The following is a 20,492-nucleotide window of genomic DNA, read 5'->3' on the forward strand; positions in this document are numbered from 1 at the left end:
GTTCACAGAGGTAGAAGTATCTCTGTAGAGATGCCCACTTTTGTCAATCGCCGGCAGTTCAGTTGTCTGATTGAGTGGGAGACATGTTCTGTGTCTTAGCTACTGGCAGCAAACACATTTCCCTCCTAAATCACACAGAACAGCCTCCTAAGGGCACATTCCTGCATACCAATGATGATTGTTGGGATGTTGTGAAAAGAGCAGCACTCGAGTTCCTAGACCTTGGACAAGCACCAGAACCCGCCATTTCCCACTTCAGACACCCCCCTGCCACCCAGCCTTGTGTGTTCGCTCACCGAAGCAGTTATTAACATCACTCATCTTGGAAGCCGGATCTTTAGTATAATGATTTAATGTCACAGGCGGCCATTTTATGGTTCATGTCAAAAACAAGACACACCCCATGACTCTTTGAGGGCAGCTTTCTAAAAGCAGGATTTACAGATTGAAGGATGCCACCAACCGGAAGCTGAAGGAGGCTTTGGTATTTACCCAGAGTCTTAGACAGTTGCGTTGTGATATAACATGGCTGCAAATGACAGCCCAGTTGTACCTCGTCACTCTAGCTTGTTCTAGTGTGCTTAACATTGGCACTCAGTTCATTAGGGCCTATTGCACTTGGCTAATGCCACTTGCATCTTGGCAGCATGACAAAAACTGTGAATCAGATTATGAGAGCCATAACGTGGCCAAGAAACACTGAGGGCAAGTGGAGTTGTCACAAAGGACCGGCACCGACGCTCTGGATGTTAACGCCTCCGACATAATGTAATTGCATCCTGCCCTGGTTAATAAGGGTACTGGAATATTTGCATGGGAATACTGTTTATATGTACAACAGCTCATTTGAACGTGCAGCATGGCTGTAAACAAGGGAGTGTGCCTTGTAAAGCTTTTCCTGCAACAAGCCAGGGATTCAGATAGCCAGGAGGGTGTGTCAGAGCTCCGTTAAAAGCATCGTTGATTAAATTAGCTGAGACTTCATAAAGGAGCGGGAAATGAATAAAAGGAGAGGAACTGTAAAGGGCTTCATTTCATTTGTTTTACAGTGGGATTACCCTTTTTTACATGACAATGTTAATGAATTGTGAGGGTACCATATGTTGATGCTGGCGCATTCACCATATGTGGTGTCAGACAGCAAACCACGCAGGGGAAGTGTTCTGCACGGCATGGAGGCCTGCAAGGCAGCCGTGCTGCACACACATCATTACAATCAGGGATGAGTGCTACTGTTCTTTCTTTTTCTTCCCTAAGTTAATAGCCTGTGTGCAGATGCATATTAGCTCATTATTCATTTACATAACAACAATGGGGTCAGGATTCTCACAGGCTACTACAGAGAGCATCTTTGCACTGATTAATTTTACACTGAAGGAGGACACATTTCTGCTGTTTTCCACCAAGCTGGTAGCTGGAAACTAAACTCACACACACGCACAGAGTAAAAACACATTTAAATGCCTAACAACATTTGGAAAATAAGCCGATCTCGAAGGAATTTCCTATATTTTTGTTAGATTGGAACACATTGCTTAAACTAAAACAGGTTCATTTTCAGGTGAAAAATCATCTGAAGCATTTCTTGACAGAAGGTTGTCAGGAACTTGTGGAACATGTAAAATTATCATTTTACATGTGTGAATTAATAACATTTGTCTTTTCCTAGTTATCTACTCACTGCAGCATACTAACCAAGCTCAGTCAAGGAGACCTTATGATGACACACGGCTGCTAAAACACACAAGCGTTAACGGTCTGCTTGCTAATGAAATGCAAAAAAATAGAAACAAAAACCAAGACACAGTTTTTCATTGTTTTCAATGTAAACCTTTATTACTATTCTAATACAGATTTGCATACAAAGGCACATGTGGTGAGCACTTATACACAAGTTGCATAATACAAACATACATCTTAAAAAATGAGCTAATAAGCAGACAAAGCTAAACAGATAAATTATATTTGCATTTTAAAAAAGCAAGGATATTAAGTGATAGTGATTTAATTATTTCACACCAGAAATCATGGTTTTTATGCCTCTCAACTGATATCAGAAGAGAGACATTTTTTTGCAAAAGATTAAAAACATAATTTCAAGCTTATCCAGGCAGATAAGTAATTGTCTCGAGCACTGGGATGTGCATGATTATCAAAAGAATACATTTTCTAAATTAGGCCAAGACAGTCTCCCTTGAATCAAATGCAAGAGCAAAAGAGCAGTGCATAGATTGTTTAAAGTAATACTTTAAAAGATTTGCATAGATGATCAATCATAATGATAAAAAAATCCACTTCCCGAAAATTAATATAAAATGAATTAAGCTGCAATGGTACTTGTGTTATTGCACTGGGATCTGTGTGTGTGTGCGTGTGCATTTGTGTGTGAACAGGAAATTAAGGCAGTGTTTGAAGTCAATGTATTTGTCATGTCTAACCCAAAGACGTATCATTACAGCAGCGCAGGTAACTGCTATGAGGCAAACTAATGTGCCTCAGAGGAAACATACACACAGCAGCAATGTGCCACTTCCTCCTGATCAAACACACTACTGCCATCAGGAATATTATATATTTGATTCCACATTTATTCAAAAAGTATTTTTTTCCAGGCTTTAAAATAGAATTACCAGTAAAATATGATACACACCTCCTCTAATTCCAGTTTTTACACATCGAAATTAGAATTAATTCTGGATAAAGAACAATTTATATTGATAATGTATGAAGGAATGTCCATTAATTGTCAGCCCATTAAAAAAATCCAAAGCGTAGATAAAAAAGGCTCTGCCCAAAACAAAACCAAAACAGACAGAACAGTTGCATAGAGTATAAAGACGACAGCTCTCTCCTTCGCCATTGTGTCACCCGACACACGGAGCTGTCCAATCGCAGTGCAGTATTATTCACTGCTGTCGTGGGTCTCACATTCACATGTCTTTTGAGTCCTAGCAACTAAAATAGAACATCAAACTGAACATCAGCAAGGGCTGAAACTCAAACTGAAAACAACCTAGATATGGGAGAGCCTATATGTTAGTTATAGAATTACACTGCTTGTCTGTATGTTATGTACAGACATATGCAAAATGCAAAAAAAAAAAAAAAAATCAATGGTAGACTAAAAAAAAAATCTGCAGCATTATAGTGCTATGCATCATCTTTCTTAGCCCACAGGCTTCCACAGCCACAGTTCAAAATGATGTTTTTGTAGCTAAAGCACCAAAAGGTCTTCACAAAACATCCAGGTGGGCCAAAGTGTTCCACAGACATGGAAACAAGATCCATCAAGTCGCACACAGACAGCAGGATCCTTGTTTACAGCAGCTGAATGGTAGAAAGCCGTGAAAGAGGAGTCCTGTCGTCTCCTCATTGTGCGTTCTGTCCATTCTGGAACCCCGTGACCACCAACGTTTATCTGTGAAAGGGAAAAGTGACATTAAGATGAGGACAATCATGTGAATGTCAGAACAATTATTTGAGACAATGAAAAGTGAATTCCAATAAATTCCAGTTTAGGAGAATCAAAGGTTGGCTTGTCTTCTCTCTTAACAAGAACAAAAAGATCATTTATACAAGGTTATTTATTGTGTGACCTGAATCAGGCTGAGGTAAAAAAAAAAAACAGCTGAAGGGATTGAGGGTGAAGTTGAAAGGCCTTAGCAGGAGCCTGGTACGCTGCAAGCTGCTAATGCAAAGAGGAAGCATGTGACAATCCCTAAGCTAGGCTCTCTTGGACTTCAGAAAGCTATAGAACCCACAGTTTTTGTTTCATTTTTATACAGCTCAGACAAGCAACTTAAAATCTTACAGAGGGTGAGCAAGTTCAAAATAAAGAAACTAACATAGTTGCTCAGCTTATGTGCAGAGATCAACAATCACCGTGCTAATCAACATCACCTGAGCTATTAGCATGCGTCACATTAGCTGTGGCATTTTATACTGCAGTTCTGCTCTGAGCACAGCCATGGTGGAAGGGGAGATGAGGTGGGGAGGAGAGGCTGACAGTGGAGTCTGCTGGAATAAAAAGCAGTTTTGGGTATTGGTGTCACTTTGAGTTATTGGCATCATGGTCTTGCTTTGTTGAGAGAACTACAGTGAATAAGCTTGTTAATGGTAAATTTACAGCCCCAGCATGTTGCCTAATAAAATCAGGGGATAGAGAGGATGATGAGAATGATTGTCATTGCTATTCTGTGTGTGTTTTCAGGAGTGTTTATGCGAGGACGATGGGAAGTGGGGTGCAGCCAGAGAAAGAGGTGAGAAAAGTGGAAGGCGCCGGTAATTAAGAGTCTAAAAGAGTGTGAGAGAGGCACACACCCTTCAAAGCAAACTTTGCGCCTAGATTCCCCACTTTTTTCTCTATGAACCCCCCATCCCTCTTCACTCTCGCTTGCTCTTTACTTGTCTCTCCTCAGTGAATGAATAGCTACCACAGTGCCATGGTGTCCCATCTAGCAACACCCCCTTGCATCCTCTTGCCTTTTTCCACAGTCCCCCCTCCAGCATGACTCTGAATAGGGAGCCGAATTGAGCAAACAGTCGGGCTGTCAGCTCAATAGGAGGTCTGGCCATGAACTTGAAGTCCTTCCCAGGCCCCCAGCCTCACATTAGGATGGAAGGGGTGGTGGTGTTTGAGGAGACAAGAGGAAGGAGTGGATGGTGGTGATGGGGGGTTACAGCCAGACTTTTCGGGGGCCCCTACGTGCCAGTGTTGGGGAGACCCCTGACACAGAGTTTCCCAACGCTGGCGCTCTTGCTGGAGCAATGGGGGTTGGGTGCCCCAGCTGCCTGCAGAACCCTCCCCTCCTTCTATAGCACTCAGTCTGGGCAGGAGGGGTTGATGCTGGGGTTGATGCAGACAGAACACTGTCTGCACCCTGCCAAAGCTCTTCTAGACCCACTCTCTTTCACACGCACGCATGCACACACACGCACACATACATAGGAACAGAGATCCAGACACAAGCTGCTGGCTGTGCCCACCCCCTCTCCTCAATCAACTCACGGGCCTCCCAGGCTTCTCATCATCTCATTAGCCAACGCCAGCCACTCCACTGTCTACTGTTTGCATTGTTTTGGGCTCTGCATAATTTACACAGTAAATTGAGAACTGCCCCTGCCCCTTTTGCTCAATCTACCACCTGTTTATGGAGGCAGTGATTAGTGCACCCAGTTTGACACAGTTACCAAAGAACTTATCAGCCAAGCCAAGCAACACTTGAAGAAGCTGCCTTGTCAAAACGTTGAATGCAAAACGCTTGGAATGACCTAATTGGAGAAATGTTGATGTCTAATATTTAATCTGTTGACATTTAGAAAATTGTGGAACAAAAGTTTATAAAATGCAGAAGTGATATTTTTGACACACTTCAGTAAATTGATTCTTAAGGGTTTTTATAGAAATACTTTTTTCCTGGAGGCACCAGCAGCCCTTGCAATCCCATTAGTGATAAGATAATTGGATGGATGGATGGATGGATGGATGGATGGATGGATGGATGGATGGATGGATGGATGGATGGATGGATGGATGGATGGATGGATGGATGGATGGATGGATGGATGGATGGATGGATGGATGGATGGATGGATGGACGGACGGATGCTTTCCATCCATCTTTCATCTTCACCTGGATGTAGTGTAACCCTCTAGTGTTTTGGTTAAAGCTGTTTTCAAAGTTAGGAGCTTCCTAGTTGAAATAATGTAACAAGTTTGCTCATTGAAGACAATACATGACTTGTCTAAGTCCTAACAGGACTCAAATACTTTTTACTTGCTTTGAGTTTTTTCAGTATTCCACTCTGCCAAGAAAGCTTTCAGTTCTTACTCATCTCATCTTTGTTGTTTCATTCTTCTACATTTTCCCACTTTGTGTGAGTTTTGTTTTGCAGTACGCAGCCCTTTTATTTATATGTTGATATTCTTTTATGCATATCCACATCTTCTAAAAGTCTCTCCAATCTTCTGAATTCTGGCCTCACTTAAGGAGTTGGAGAATTGCTCCAAAGATTAGAAGTTGCAACAACAATCAAGAATATATCAAACATATATTCTTGATCTATATATCAAGAATATGAAATCCATTTGAGCAAACCTAGATTAGCAACCCTTACTGTTAGGCAACTAAAGCGCCCTACTGTAAGATGCTTTTATGCAGTTCTTGTAAATAGCACCTTCACAAACACCAAACTGCTCCACTGTATAAAGTCTATACTGTGCTTGCCTTGCACTTCCAAAATGGCAGCTTTTTTCTTGTCAGTGTATGCAAGACAGGATGGCATGGCAATCCCCAATCAGGGAAATAAAACCTGTCTCTTCAAGGACAGATGCCCACAACCTCCTGAGAGAAGAATTGAGAGCAGAGTGATATAGCGCACATACAAAACATACTCAGTGCGCATCTACTCACCCTCCCCACCCCCAAATCGGTGCTCTATGAGAATTGTTAACGAACAAATCAGTGAAAATTAAAACAGAGACTGTATTCTAGTGCCGAACGGGACCGAGGGTACTGGGTGACGGAGGAGGATTGAACGGAGTGTCAGGGTGATGACAGCAAAAAAAGCACAACAGCGGGCATGGTGGTCTTGGTCTGTTACCTGCAGTGACTGGTCTTTCCACTTCCATTTTATGCCAGCGTTGCTCTAAGATGGTGGAGTGGGCTGCATTTCGCTGTACAGGAAAAAGGGGCAGTCTGCTGAGGATGGTGTGGAGGAGAAAGAGAAGAGGAGGAGGTGGGAAGAGGCGATGCAGAAGAGGGCGATGAGAGAGGGAGGGCACAATCAACAGCAACCCCTCCTCCTCTTCTGTTTTCAGTCCTCTTTTGCTATCTTTTCTCTATGTGGTGAGGTACCCTGCACACAGAACAGGGACACGAGGTGTTACAGGTAAATGTTAACAATGTAGTTAAGCCATCAAAACAATTATGGACAGTTTTACAGAAGCATATGAACCAAGTTATGCATACACACTAATGCATGCGTCCGCACACACACACTTGCACACGCACACACACCTTTTCATGTCTGTTCTCATGGTACAGTCTGCCCCTGAGCATGCAAATGACTTTCATTATGCAAATGCATGCAAATCAGATCCAACCATCTGAGAATCAAGGGTGGGAAAGGAAAAAAAAAAACTCGACACAGAGACTGAATGAAAGAATGAAAGAGAAAAAGGGACAAGAGAAAAATCCATTCGAGTGGCAGGAGGCTGCGCAATAGGTAAACAATCTGTGGAAAACAACAGCCAGCGTGCTCAGTCTGTTTTATTTTGTCTATGATGGATTTTTGTTCAATTTTTACTCCAACATCATTCTGGAAAAAGTCTGTCTTTCATTGACACTACCTCACTTAACAAGCACAGATGGCTTTCTAGATTGTTGTCAACACACTGTCTTGACAATTGTAGTCAAGTACATGTGGAACTATTTCTGCATATTCAACAACTGCATAATTATACAGGTTTTCAGTTTATGCATACTATAGTTCAGCTAACCTGGATTTTATGTGTTTCTTGTAAATAACAGCTGTAGTTTTGGTAGCCTTCTTAGGGAACTCAAAGATTGCACTCTCAGTTTGAAAAGTCTGGTAGTAGCTTTTCTCATAATAAGATGCTCTGCTTCTATGTCTGTGTGGTTCAAAATAATAAGCATGAGAAGCTTAAAGCAAGCCATTAGCTTCGAAGCATTATTAGCACCATCACACACTAGTATATGTGGCTAACAGATGAAAGGACTTCATTCTTAATTGTTTTGAATCAGCATCTGTTTTGCCATAGACTTCTATAACCCACACCTGCACATGTAAGCTGGAGAATGTAAAATCCTGCTGGCATTATTAAGTCAGTTTTCTAAGTTCAACATTAACACACAGGTGGAGGTTGTATCTCAGAGGTTTAGCAGGAAAGTTTGTGAACCCTTTTTCAAGGTAATAAACAAAGAAAGCAGGGATTTTACTAATACTCTAAACCCAGAAGAAAAGGGATCTTCCTTCAGCCAGCAAAGGAGGGAGAATGCTTTTGTTTCTAGGTGTCAGAGGAGGAAGGCTACATCTGAAACTAGAATGAAGTGGTGAAACCAGAGGTGACTTGGAGTGTGAGAGAGTTGAGGTGGGTAAGCTGGGAGGGAGAGGACTACAGGGGTGGGGTACTGCTGAATGATGGCAAACCTCTCCTAATTGGCACTTGACATTTTTTGCCATTGGCACTGGAGTGGGCCAGCTTTCAAGCCCTCTCTGGGTCCTTGTTGGAAAAGTGCCTTATGCAAATATGGCGAATGGGCTCTATTGTGAAGCCGCTGATATTAACAGCTCACACAACAATGGAATTGTGTGCTTACTCTGGACACGTAGGTGTGTGTGAGAGAGCTAGACAATAGCAACCAGAGCAGCTTCAGTCTGAACAGACCCTCTGTCGGATGCTTTGCCAAGTCATTTCAGCAGAATGGGCTTTACAGAGGCTCTCAGTAAAAGCTTTATTAATGACTGAAACAAACAAATGCACGCAGTGTTTTCCTCTGGCTCTGAAAGTGTCTCGTTTTTGTAGTGTTACTGAATGGTTTGATTTATTTCCATTGAATGTGCTGAAAGTGTGGACAGGAAAGGACTAACTCCCGTTCCGAAAACAGCGAAACTGAAGCTTCACCAGCGCCATGCTACCCTCTCGTAGTTTGTTGTTCTCTATATACTTCCTTTGGGTCAGTACTGACACAACAAGAACACCTTTGGAGAAAACTCAGCAAATCATATAAATCATACAGCAAAAGCTAGATATACAGGCAAAGCAAAGCCTTACTCTGTGGATGGGTACCTCAACTACACATTATGCAATACTTTCTTACTCAAGAAGATTTGGATTATTAGTGCTATTTGAAAAGACAGTGAAAAGTTTCCTCTCTCTGTCTCACATCGGGGAGGCAAACAGAGCATCAAGTCAGACAACAGCAGCCACCCTCCGTGTGGTCTGAGCTCAGTCAAAGTACACCTGTTACTGCCAAGTTGCCAAACTTAATCTCCTTTGTCTGGAGAGGCCCATTGACTTTGCAACTGCCTTAGATACATTCATTTCTGTGTGAGCATAGAGGGGTGGAGGGACTGCCAATGTTGGAGAAAACAACAAGGTCTGGCTTTGCCCTCTGGCCCAACAGTGAAGCCATTTTCCAAGCCCTGTTGGTGTGTTCCATCAAGAGAAAGGGAGGAAGAGAAAAGGGGGCAAGAATCACTGGGTTGTATTCAGAAAACTGTCTGGCTGCTCAGACCAGGCAGGCCTGAAAGGAAGGAAAGGGGATGCATTGTCCTTTGGTGACAAGTGGACTAGCTCTATTGACTGTAAAGTCTAGTGGCGTGGGGGTGAGCGGGACTATATCACAATGGCTGTTTTTCTAGTTGACACTTAGAGTCAAAATCTGCTTGCCTAGTGCATGAAGGCTAAGCCAAACCCATTACCCACGTCCCTCTTTTTCCTCTCACTGCCTTTTTTCCGTCTTCATCATTTCTTTATGCTCCTTCTTTCTATATTAGACAATACCAAGGGACACAGAAAAAAGAGAGTGAAGGCCCTGATGTGTTTTCAGGAACTCTCCCTTTTCCACACCGTTTTCAGGGAAGCAGAAGCTAAAATAGTCTCTTCTCTGTGGTCCCAGTATGAAGTGTTAGTGATATAATTGTGCCACACACAAAGCAAAGAACAAAGCTTTTGCACCACGACATGTGTCTCCCAGGGCACTGCTTAGGGTATAACCACAATCTGTCAGAGTTTGGTCTCCATTTAGTCTAACACTGCAACTGACCCAAAAAGAGAGGCAAAGTAAAACGCTCTGTGATGTTAAAGAGTTAGTGGGGATAGCACCTGGTATGTGATTAATTAATGCAAAGTACTCCAGTTTAGATTTGACATCTGGAATAATATTTACAGTATGTGCAGATCAAAGCCATCTAATGCTCAAAAGTCTACAACATTTCTTAGATATGGTGGCTTCATAAGTACAACAAAGAAGAGAACAAGGCACAACCTTGATGTTCAACAATAGGACATCTTTGGCTGTCACTTTCTCTCAAGAACATTATTCCTCTACAGAAGCAGTTGAGCAGAGAGCTCAAATGTCACACTCAGTACCTGCAATGCAGCACAATGGCAAACGCAACGCTGGGACTTTAGTTGACTGACGTTGAAAGGTAAGGTTTGGCTGTAAGCTTTCAGGTATTTCACTTCAGTTGTGCAGAACTGTCTAAAATTTATACCATATCAAGCTGAACATGTCCAAACCCAACGGGATCTTTCAGCTAAAACTTGTTGTAACAGCAAACCACCAAGTTAAATATGTATTATACTTTGAGTTCACTTAGAAAGCTGGCACAGAGACCTAGGGAATGGTTCTCAGCAGCCTCTTTTCAGCAGGGATGATCCTTTGACTTTAATGGGCAGAACAGAAATCACACCTTCAATCAGCCATCAGTAGCCTTGAAGTTGAAGATCTGATTGACCAATTACTCCTCACCATGAGCTCCACTCCTCACCATGAGCTCCACCGCAGAACCTTAAGGCTGAGATTGTTCTCCTTCACTCACTCGTGGATTTCGTCACTGGGGGTTCTTTCTGCTTGATTGCCCCTGGACCACTCCCCTTGTGAGTCTTACACGCACACACATCAGCATCCTATCAAGCTTTTCCACATGGTAGCACCTCGTGGAATACAGGCACATTCAAAACTGTGCCAACTGTCACGTCAAATCAAGCAACAGTCAGGACCTTAAATGAAACATCGTTTCAAGCAAAACATTGAAAAGGTGAAAAGGAGAAAGAAATCAACATTTGATAACTTAACAAAACGGGCCTCAAATAAATTTGGGTCTTTGCGCTGAGGTTCCTGCAGGACATTAAGATAGCAGATTACCTCTGAAGTAGCATTCTTAAGTCACACAATCACATCCATGCTGGAGAATATCTATAATTTATAGCACCATATGCAGTTCCAATGATATTAAAGGGTCACATTTTTTCCACATTGCATGGTCACTTCATGCCAAAAGTGAAAAGAGTCACACTTAAATGAATGGACACAAATGAACACACTATTTACCAAATTAACAAACAAACTCAATCACAGTGTAGAGTTTTTAAAAGACTTGTTGGAGTCTGCTGGCTTTGGTAAATCTATTAGGGTCTTTTTCTCCAAGCCATGTGATACCAAGGCTAAGCCTTTGCATACAGCCCTGCACACAAGGATCATGGGGCTTATTAGATTAATAGTGATTCTGTTGACCAACCTTACTTCTATGGGTCACTGCCACAAGCTGCAGTAAAATAAATAAATATACAGTGCAATATCACACTTATTACAACTTACTAGAGAAACAGCTCCTGAAAATGTGAAAATGGGTTAATTTGCAGACAAAAGTTTGTAGTTGCTTTAAATATGAGAGAGTAAATGGGGAAGTCCTTGGTTCTTACCTTTATTTGATGAACGATCCATTCTCCTTTAAAATGCAGTCCATTTTTTTCAAGTTAAACTTCTTCTTGTGTATTTTAAACATTTTTGATGAAAAGAGTCACTTTGGGTCTTGATGCCTTTCCAGGAGTGTAATGGGATTCTTGTTACTTTCGGTTATCTAGCTTTATGAAGAATGTACATCACTCATACAGCTAGATAACCAAAGATAACAATCAACCCCTAAGGCTACCCATCCTCTTAAACCCCAGGCCAAGAAACATGGGCCAATATCTCACCTAAAGACAGATAAGAAAAATGTTAACAAACATATGTATGGGTTTTAAAATGTTATTATTTCACTAATAACAAACTGAGTAAAAATCTATGCCATGTAACATATTCTAAGTAATACAAATAAAACAACCGTTAACTCCATGGAACAAAAATGTCAGTCTTCTGGCTTGAGCTCTTCTAATTATCCTTCAGCTCTCAGCGTCCTTTAAATGTTCTGACCTCTCATTTTATGATGTCACCAGGTTGTCTGTATCCCGCCTAAAATCCGCTCAACCAACTGGAAACCTCCCTTTGTCCACTAAACCCGTTGATTGGCTTGGGGTATATCAAAAACCCTTCATGTCAAACAATCAGCAAGGTGCACCAATTAAAAAACAATTGCACCAGTTGTCGAACCAGTTCATTCTGGCAATGACTCCAGTCTTCCTTTCTCCAGTCTGGCGCCCATCCCTATGGTCAATCTGCAATGCCCACTGAGTGGCTCTATGGGAGTGTGATGACTTCAAACAGCACCCCCCACAATGACTGAAATACATTTTTAAATTAAAAGAAGATCCTGGCTATTTGACTACAAAAGAAACTGGTTTGTCTTCATTTACATTATCTGATGCCAAAGCAGTTGGCCGACACTCGAGGGTGGTGCTTACGGGAGGACATTAAGGTTTAAGGTCCATGGGATTTCTATTCAGTGTGTAAATAATACAAATTTTTATGCAAAAAGAAAGGAAAATCTAAACAGACATAAACACAAAAAAAAGCATCCCCACATAAAGACAAAGCTGCACAACATACAGGCACACATTCATTTTCACACATGCTGTGATGGCACATGGCACGAGGCCCCATCTAATTAAAGCTGCTCTGTGTGCCCAGATCTCTGTTGTTGCAGGCTCCTCCCCACAAAGCACCAGCTCCAACTGAAGCTCTATGATTAGTGGTGAAGAAAGAGACGGACTGATGGAAGAGAGAAGAGTATAAGGCACAAATTATTCTTCCCAACAATTAGAACAACCCTGAAGATTTTTGACCCAACTGTCAATATGCAGAAATGATCTAGACTTAAATGCCTGTTCACAAACGATCGATTTTCCAGAAATTCTTCGTTCCCCAGGTTATATTAAACAAGTTCTGTTCTGCTGCATTCTGACAGCATGTGGCCTTTTTAAAAATGGATTTTTATGCCATTTGGTGGAGCATATTTTTAAGGTGATTTATGTCCACGCACAAGGACAAAACAAGACCTTTGTACGAGCAAAATAATATCCCGAGTCACTGAATGCAGCTTGACTGACAGACAGACGCACACACCACAGATACACACCCAGACACATGCACACATACGAGCACACATGATGAGGATACTCACATGTTTAACATAATTACTCTTAAAATGAATTCAGTAAATGCACTCGTACGCCACACACAAACGTACACGCACACACACACTCCTGCAAGAAAACTCTAATTTTGAGTTTAAAATTAGAATGAAGTCCAATTAAATCTAAAAATATTATATTGTTGAAAACAATATTGCATAGAATTTAAAAGCTTCTTTTAGATTGATTCCAATCCTTTTAATATCATGATTATTTCAACATTTGAATTATTAATAAAAAAATTATTTTTATATTTGGGTTTATTTATTTAAAAACATAGTTAAAGGCTGTGCAAAAATTTTTAGAATTTTTTTGGGGTTAATCTTGCTTTAAATATGTATATACTTATACCAAGCTGAATAACACTTTATGTTTAGGATTTTTCTGATAATATTTTTTTTAAATAGTAAATGCAACCTTCAACAGAAATTTGACAAGTTTGGGTTGTTTATTCAAAGGTCTTGTTATGCAACCCTTAAAAATTCATATTAAATTATTTTATTATTTATTTACTGAATGAAGATTCAAAGCACCAATGGAAGTGAGGATTCCTGCATTTAAACAAACCTAATCAGGCAGTGCCATTGGCCAATACGTGTATGACGTCAGTAATTTCGGCACCTCTAATTGGGGAAAAATGCAAATAGTGCAGAGCTGATTAGCGGGAAATGAGTTCCTATTATGAAGCCTCACTGGTTCCCAACTGGTTAAAGCCACATGATTTATTCTGAATCAATTTAAAGTTCAATTCTCAGTGAATGCTGCAATTACAGTGGAAATTTTACGCTCATAGTAAATAATTTTATGCACATTATTAATCATTATTTAAATACAAATACAAGAATTAGTGTGAGAGTAGACGCTGAGATAAGAAAAATCTGTTGGCACACATTTTTGTTTTCTCTGTGCAGCTACAGGAGTGTGTGATACTCCCACCGTGTGTCTCAAAGACAAGAGGTGATGATTCATTATCTAGAAAATATATTTTGAGGGAAAAAAAATTAAATAATAATTATTATTATTTTTTGCATTACTAGGCAACATTTTCATATTTTTTGCTAAAGTAACAGCACGTATTTTTGCCTCTAAAACGTATGTTAATACATGTAAAACTACAGCATGAGAACAAACGTACTAATATGTCATTTCTAAAACTGTACATTTCATTGTGGGTTTTTTCCTTCTTCATCTTTTTTTTCTCGTAACTAATTGAAGCAGATTTCAGAGAACATTCCACCTTGCAGCAGGAGCAGGTGGGTAAATGCATCTGCTCCCGATCATCTGAAATGTGACTCATGTAAAGATGAAGAATGACCTTTGACGAAAACATTTCGCTTTTGAAACAAACAAATGTTTTTACTGCAGACTTCATCCTATAGAGCGGTCGATGTGAAGATCTTTAACAAACGGGGCCTCAGAAAAGACTTGAGCTGTTGGTTTATTAGCGCAGCTCATTAATGCTGCTGTTGTGGGTTTTTTCTATGTAACACACAGTGGGCGGTGCAACATCACTTCTAATGTCCGCGGCCGCACGCACGATCATTCATTTCTGTACGTGTGGTTATTGGGATTTCTGTTTTGCTATGTACGAAATGGTTTTATAAAATTCTTTTCTTAATTATTAAATTCAACTAGACATTAGATTCGATATACTTATGAAACGAAGCATTCTGATTCCAGTCTGTTTGATTGCACATCGATTCTCATGTTTGTCTCGCAAAACGTTTCATTAATATTCTTATAATTATTATCAAGTTTTTTGAGACCTAAGGCGCACACGTGTCCATGGCACAGGCCTGTCCACGGAGCACACGTGTCCACTGGATATGTGGCCTTGTGAGCTCTTTATCCACCAACTATGGGGACGTGAACGCCGCCACTTTGTCTTATTACGCATGCACTGCAGGTCTGTCTGCTGATAAATCCTCACATCTGTGCCACATGGGCGCGCAGGGTCCGTGCAGGGCTCAGTGTGAAAAAAGGCACCATATTGTTTACCGGTTTTGTCCAGATTTAAAAAGTCTGCCTCGAATATGGGGCTTTGGTTACTTGCACATGCAGCTTTTGCTGAAGGAGTGACCCATTTGGAGATGTTATAGATGAAATCCAGGCTGAAGTGCATGTTGACGCAGATAAAGCGTCTCTGAAATAAGACTGTGGAAAAAAAAGTTTTATTTCAAATTGGATAGTACTTCAATAGTACTTCCAATTAGAAGTTATAATACCGTTCTGTCCAACATCCTAACTCAGAGGAAGTTTTAGTGTTTTACTGTGACATCTCAGTAAAACACTAAACACAAATTGTGCCATATTCAATTTGCAATTTAAAATTGCTTGTATGAATCGTTTGAAATATCGCCCTATATCTTTTCAGACTGAATATAGAGCATCACATGGACAAACCAATATGTTGCCAACTTGCAGCAGCTTACATCACTTCTTAAATTGCATCCATCAGCCCATCACCATGAAGCTAACAAAGACATAGAGACAAACTGATGCATTTAAATCCGGTGGTCTGCGCTTGTATTCGCCTGATGTTACATCCGGTCTAAAGACGCATGCTGCTCCGTTATGTGTGCAGCCTGGCGATGTACGCGGCGATGATGCAAACCCGCTCTCCTCCATCATTTTTAACGGATATCCTGCAGAGCTTTCCACCTTGACGAAATCAGAGCTGATATTTCATACTCACGCCGCTGAACGCGAGCCGCTGCGGGGTCTGCTCCTCTCCCAAACCGAGCAGCGAGCGTCTCGGAGGATGGAGGCGAAGTGATTCGCCGGAGGTTGGACCGCACGGTCTTCATGGCTGCGGCTGCCAGTGACGTGTCTCCAGCTTCATCCATTCAGCTTCTCTCCAGCGGGTTTTCCCCCTGTTTTATTATCGCCCCCATTATTTCATGTCGGAGGTGGATCTCGCCTTAACCCTCCCTCCTTCCCCTCCTCTCCCTCCCTCTCTCTGCCCGCGCCGCTCCGCGCAAATCGCCATTCCTCAGTTCGTCAGATGCGTTATGAACTTAAAAGATTCAGGCTCTAAAAACATATAGCGCCACAGACAGAAGGCCCTCCCCTTTATGACACGATACAGGTCTGTTTTTTTTTCTTCCTTGTCTCCACCCTCTGAAAAAATGAATACAAGCATGAATAAGCATCTCAAGTTATCAGAATCCCTGAGACTAATAGTCAAATTAAACTTACATTCGTCATGTTGCCATGTTTTGGAATAAACCAAGATTATTGCGGCATATTACAGTATAAAGATTAAATCATTTCTCTAAATATGCACAATATAAGCACTAGAATCCTAATTAATTCCCTAATTACGCACAAAGCCGTTCAGTTTAGCACATCTCTGCCGTCTTATTGTGAGCCTATTTGGGACTTTCTCGCAGCCCATCAAGTGTGTGATTTAGAGCCCGTTTTGGACCAAGTGGGATTATAAAAAAGTTTCGTGTAATCTTGTGTGGCTACCAGTATTCGTTTGACACAAAGCCCCCAGCAGAGTCTGTGGCCTGCGGCTTCCTGCGCCTGGATAAGTGCGCACATCCACCGTCCTCATTGTCCGCGTCTTTAATACGTAGGAGTCCAGGAATGTGACCAAGGGGGTGAAGACCGTGCAAATCAGCTTTTACTGTCACCGCCGGGCCCCGGGTCCGCAGACAAGAGCCAAGAAAGGGGGTCTGGGTCACTTGATTATCATAATAATCAGATCGCGGGGATAAAAATCTCCTTTGAATAAATTACTGCTTCAATAGGAGGCGCGACTGCCAAAGAGACAACTTTGTCAGCCCCTCGGTTTGTTGTCGGGGGTCTCTCTCGCTCTCTCTCCGCTTTTCTTTCTCTCCAAATTTTGAACGCTTTCCTGGAGATCAAACTCTAAATACGGCTACTGTTTCTGCGTTCCCCTCCTCTCGCCCCTCGCCGATGCCTGGTTACCGAGCCTGAGCAGCCAGGCAGGTTCTGAGCTCCCCTTGGGAAAGCGGGGTAGCGCTGGCTAATGGGCTAAGGAGCGGGCACAATAGGCTGTACACCAACCATGCGACCCCCTCCTCACCCCTCATCACTTCTCCTCCCGTCATCAACCCCTCTCTCTTCTATCCACGGGCTGCATGGGAACCCGGGCACCGAGGTGCACCAGGGGCCGCTCCCCATTGTGGTGGCACATCCCAAGTTCATTAGCACCCATCAGGCCATTCCTGCAGGGCATGGCGGCAAGCCCCCCCTGCACCAAGACCACCACCCTCTCTTCCATGCTGTTAACCCTGGAAAGGCCCGTGTTCCTGATGCAGTTCTTATGTGTTTCTAGATTGAACATTTCTCGTATTTTAACTGAATTACTCTGCAGGATTAAAAGCTTTATGCTGCCTCCCCCAAACTCCCCAGGCCCCCAGCCGGGCGGGGGACACTCCCAGAATATACAGATATCAAGACTTTACACTTGAAGATACATTTGTTAAGATCTCTTAAATGTACTTCCAACGTTTATGAGTGGAGCATAAACAAAGTAAAATAAGAAAGGCATTCTAAAGAATTAATGAATGCTGTTACTGCTAGACAATTTTACAGAGGAAGAACAGTATTCAGAAATACTTTATTTCTGCTGGTCTAGTCATGTTTTTTTGTTTTTTCTTTTGTCTAACCTGGAATCCCATGTCATGCATAACTTAAATCTAATCAATAAAGAATTCACAAGCAGCTCCTCTTTATAACCCCACATTGAAATGCTATTGAAACAACTGCCAGACAGAATCAGTAACTTTTTATCCACTATTTATTTACTGCTGTTTAATTAATAACCAATTTAAACTGTAGTTGGGGTCCCAAAACCATTTCTCCTCAGGGCCCCATACAATGTCTGACTTCCTCTGTTTGACATTAATATACACTCTTTATCGGCAGCAGTGCATTAAATATAAATATTGCTAATGCATTGTCATGTTAACAGAAGTCATTTTTGAAGTTTAACAGATTTACTCAGTTACTAAAATTCTGTTAGTTCTGTTAGTAAAGACCCCGTTTTGCTTTCTAAAGGGAAGTGTTGGTTTTTCAGACAACTTTTCTTATCTGTTGGATCACTGGTGCCATCCAATAATATTTTAAATAGTTTCAAGGTACTCACAAAGACATTGAAAAAAATTACTTTCTATTATTCTGTTACAGTTAAAGTTATATTCCAAACCTGAGCTTCAGAAATACTGTGTGTGTGACAACAATCTAGTAACACATTATGATACAAAAAGTATTTATTTTGAGAATTCAGACGTTCTAATATCAGTCTCTGGTTCTGTTCACTACAGAAACAACCAATTAAAGTTAGCAAAATTTTGTTAGATCCATTTTTGGCAAAATTATAAAAAAAAATAACCAAAGATAATCTCTCCACCAGTCAAAACTGTTTTAATTTACAGGTATAGAAAGACACTTATTGAGAATGACTGGCTGTGGTGTTTTCTGTTCAGAAGAAATAAATAGCACATAAAAAGTTTAGAATATATTCAGCAGGTTATGTTCAGAATGAACAGTTCTGTCTGCAGTGGATGTGCAAAAATCTATGGCAGAATTTTGTCCATGCAGATGATTTCATACATAAACGTGAATCACTGGCAGATGAATGCAGGTGGGTTGAAAAAATGGACCTGGTAATATACTAATGCATTAAACCGAAGAAGCGGCAAGAACAGCATTCAGGTTATCTGACAATTTTAATTGAACAGATGTGTAATGAAGAAAATGCTTTCATAGGTACCGGTATCCTTTATTATGTATTCTGTATCTTTATTTAAACTGCATGTTGTTGACATGACTGCATCTTCCTTTTTTCAATGTGCCTTTTTTTCCTTTTTCCACAGGTGTTAGTTTTGTTTAAATCTGGAGCTCAGGTTGTGTACCCGTGTGCGTGTGTGTAGGTGTGTGTGCATGCGTGTGTGTGCAAAAAGCAGACGGATACATTTACAGCCCACACACAGTCTACAACAAGCTTAAAAACCTCCTGAGTGAGCCAGCTCAGCTGCTGACCGGCATGTAAAGGAAGCAGCATGAATGAGAGCAGGAGAAAAAAGAGGAGGAGAAATGAATCACAGACAACAAAAACAATATTTCATGGTCTAAAACCTTTCTGATTCAGGACCATGACAATATTGTTGAAGTGTTGGTTTTATAGCTTTTTTTTCTCTATGATCGTAACCTCAACTCATGAATGGAGGACCTTTTTCCACAGGAAACACAAGAGATCTGTATATTTATTTTCAAATTTTGCATAATAGGACATAGATCAAACATAGTATTGAGTTATTTTCTAGCTTAAAATAATAAAAGCAGTAAAAATAATTCAGTTTTCTTTTTATTACAGTAAAATTTGTATTTGAAGTCATCCCCATTTTTATTGTTGTTAATAATTACAAAAAGGCCATCATTAATCCTCAAAAATGACTATGGAAAACCATCAAGGAGTCTTTATATCCTTCATGTTTTCTGATGCAATCATCAAATATTTTAAATTCACAATATACCCATCTGCAAACATTCAACCTTTATCTTCTGAATACATGCTGTTCAGCATCCTCAGAGCTGATCTTTGCTTCTAATGAATCAGCTTCACTGAGCATTGTGTTTAATTAAACAGTAGAATGTTAAAATTGCAACATTAATCAAATCATAAAGCATCAGAACTTTCTTCAGGTGATGCATCACAACATGACTGAGCTCTCAGAGGTTGAAAATATTCTGAACACAGCAAATTCTGCCTGAGTTCATTCATTTTCTTTGTTTTGTTGCCATGGAATGCATTGCTTGAATACAGAGAAGTAGGGAAGGAAGCAGTTCTTATTGTTTTCAGAAATCCCCCTGCAAAAATAAACCAGAGCCTTAATGCCTTTGATTCAAACAAAGAAGCATGACATCATCTTTAAACTTGCATTTTTCATGTTTTATTTCAAACATTTCCTCCATCTTAGTATTAGGGGTTGGGGTTTAATTTTACCATGAATCTTTCCTTGCTGTCCTGAGTCAGAGCTTTCATTTCAAGGTTTTGCTACCTGTTGTGCATGTCCCACATTTAAACTGTTGCAGCTCTGCTTCAGCATCTCCCAGTTTAACATCCCAGCATCCCCAGTACACGAGTGTCCCGGTGCCAGAGACGTGCTCAGCAACTCAAAGCTCCAGATCTTTTGTCCACCCAAATCTGCCCATATTGTTGCAGCTCTGTGGGGGCCAAACAACCTCGTTGTGCCAAACCAGACAGACCCACCACCACACACACACACACACACACACACACACACACACACACACACACACACACACACACACACACACACACACACACACACACACACACACACACACACACACACTCAGAGACTGGTACACACACACATGCATGGCACACCAC

At 41.1% G+C, this 20,492-nt stretch overlaps 1 long non-coding RNA gene across 2 annotated transcripts; it reads right to left on the bottom strand.

Moving 5' to 3' along the window:
• Positions 1 to 1,813: 1,813 nt before the first annotated feature.
• On the bottom strand, positions 1,814 to 16,027 carry LOC129370917 (uncharacterized). 2 transcript variants are annotated; one of them, XR_008607103.1, is made up of 4 exons: positions 15,798 to 16,027; positions 11,453 to 11,728; positions 6,604 to 6,858; positions 1,814 to 3,418 (listed from the first exon to the last, which is right to left on the bottom strand). It is a non-coding gene; the product is annotated as an uncharacterized LOC129370917 (long non-coding RNA). The 2 variants fall into 2 exon arrangements; XR_008607102.1 differs by lacking the exon at positions 15,798 to 16,027 and having other exon boundaries at positions 11,453 to 13,183.
• Between the last annotated feature and the right edge of the window lie 4,465 nt (positions 16,028 to 20,492).

Source organism: Poeciliopsis prolifica, unplaced genomic scaffold (genome assembly GCF_027474105.1).
Source record: "Poeciliopsis prolifica strain line A6 unplaced genomic scaffold, Auburn_PproV2 SCAFFOLD025, whole genome shotgun sequence".
In the NCBI taxonomy this organism is placed as follows: Eukaryota; Metazoa; Chordata; class Actinopteri; order Cyprinodontiformes; family Poeciliidae; genus Poeciliopsis; species Poeciliopsis prolifica.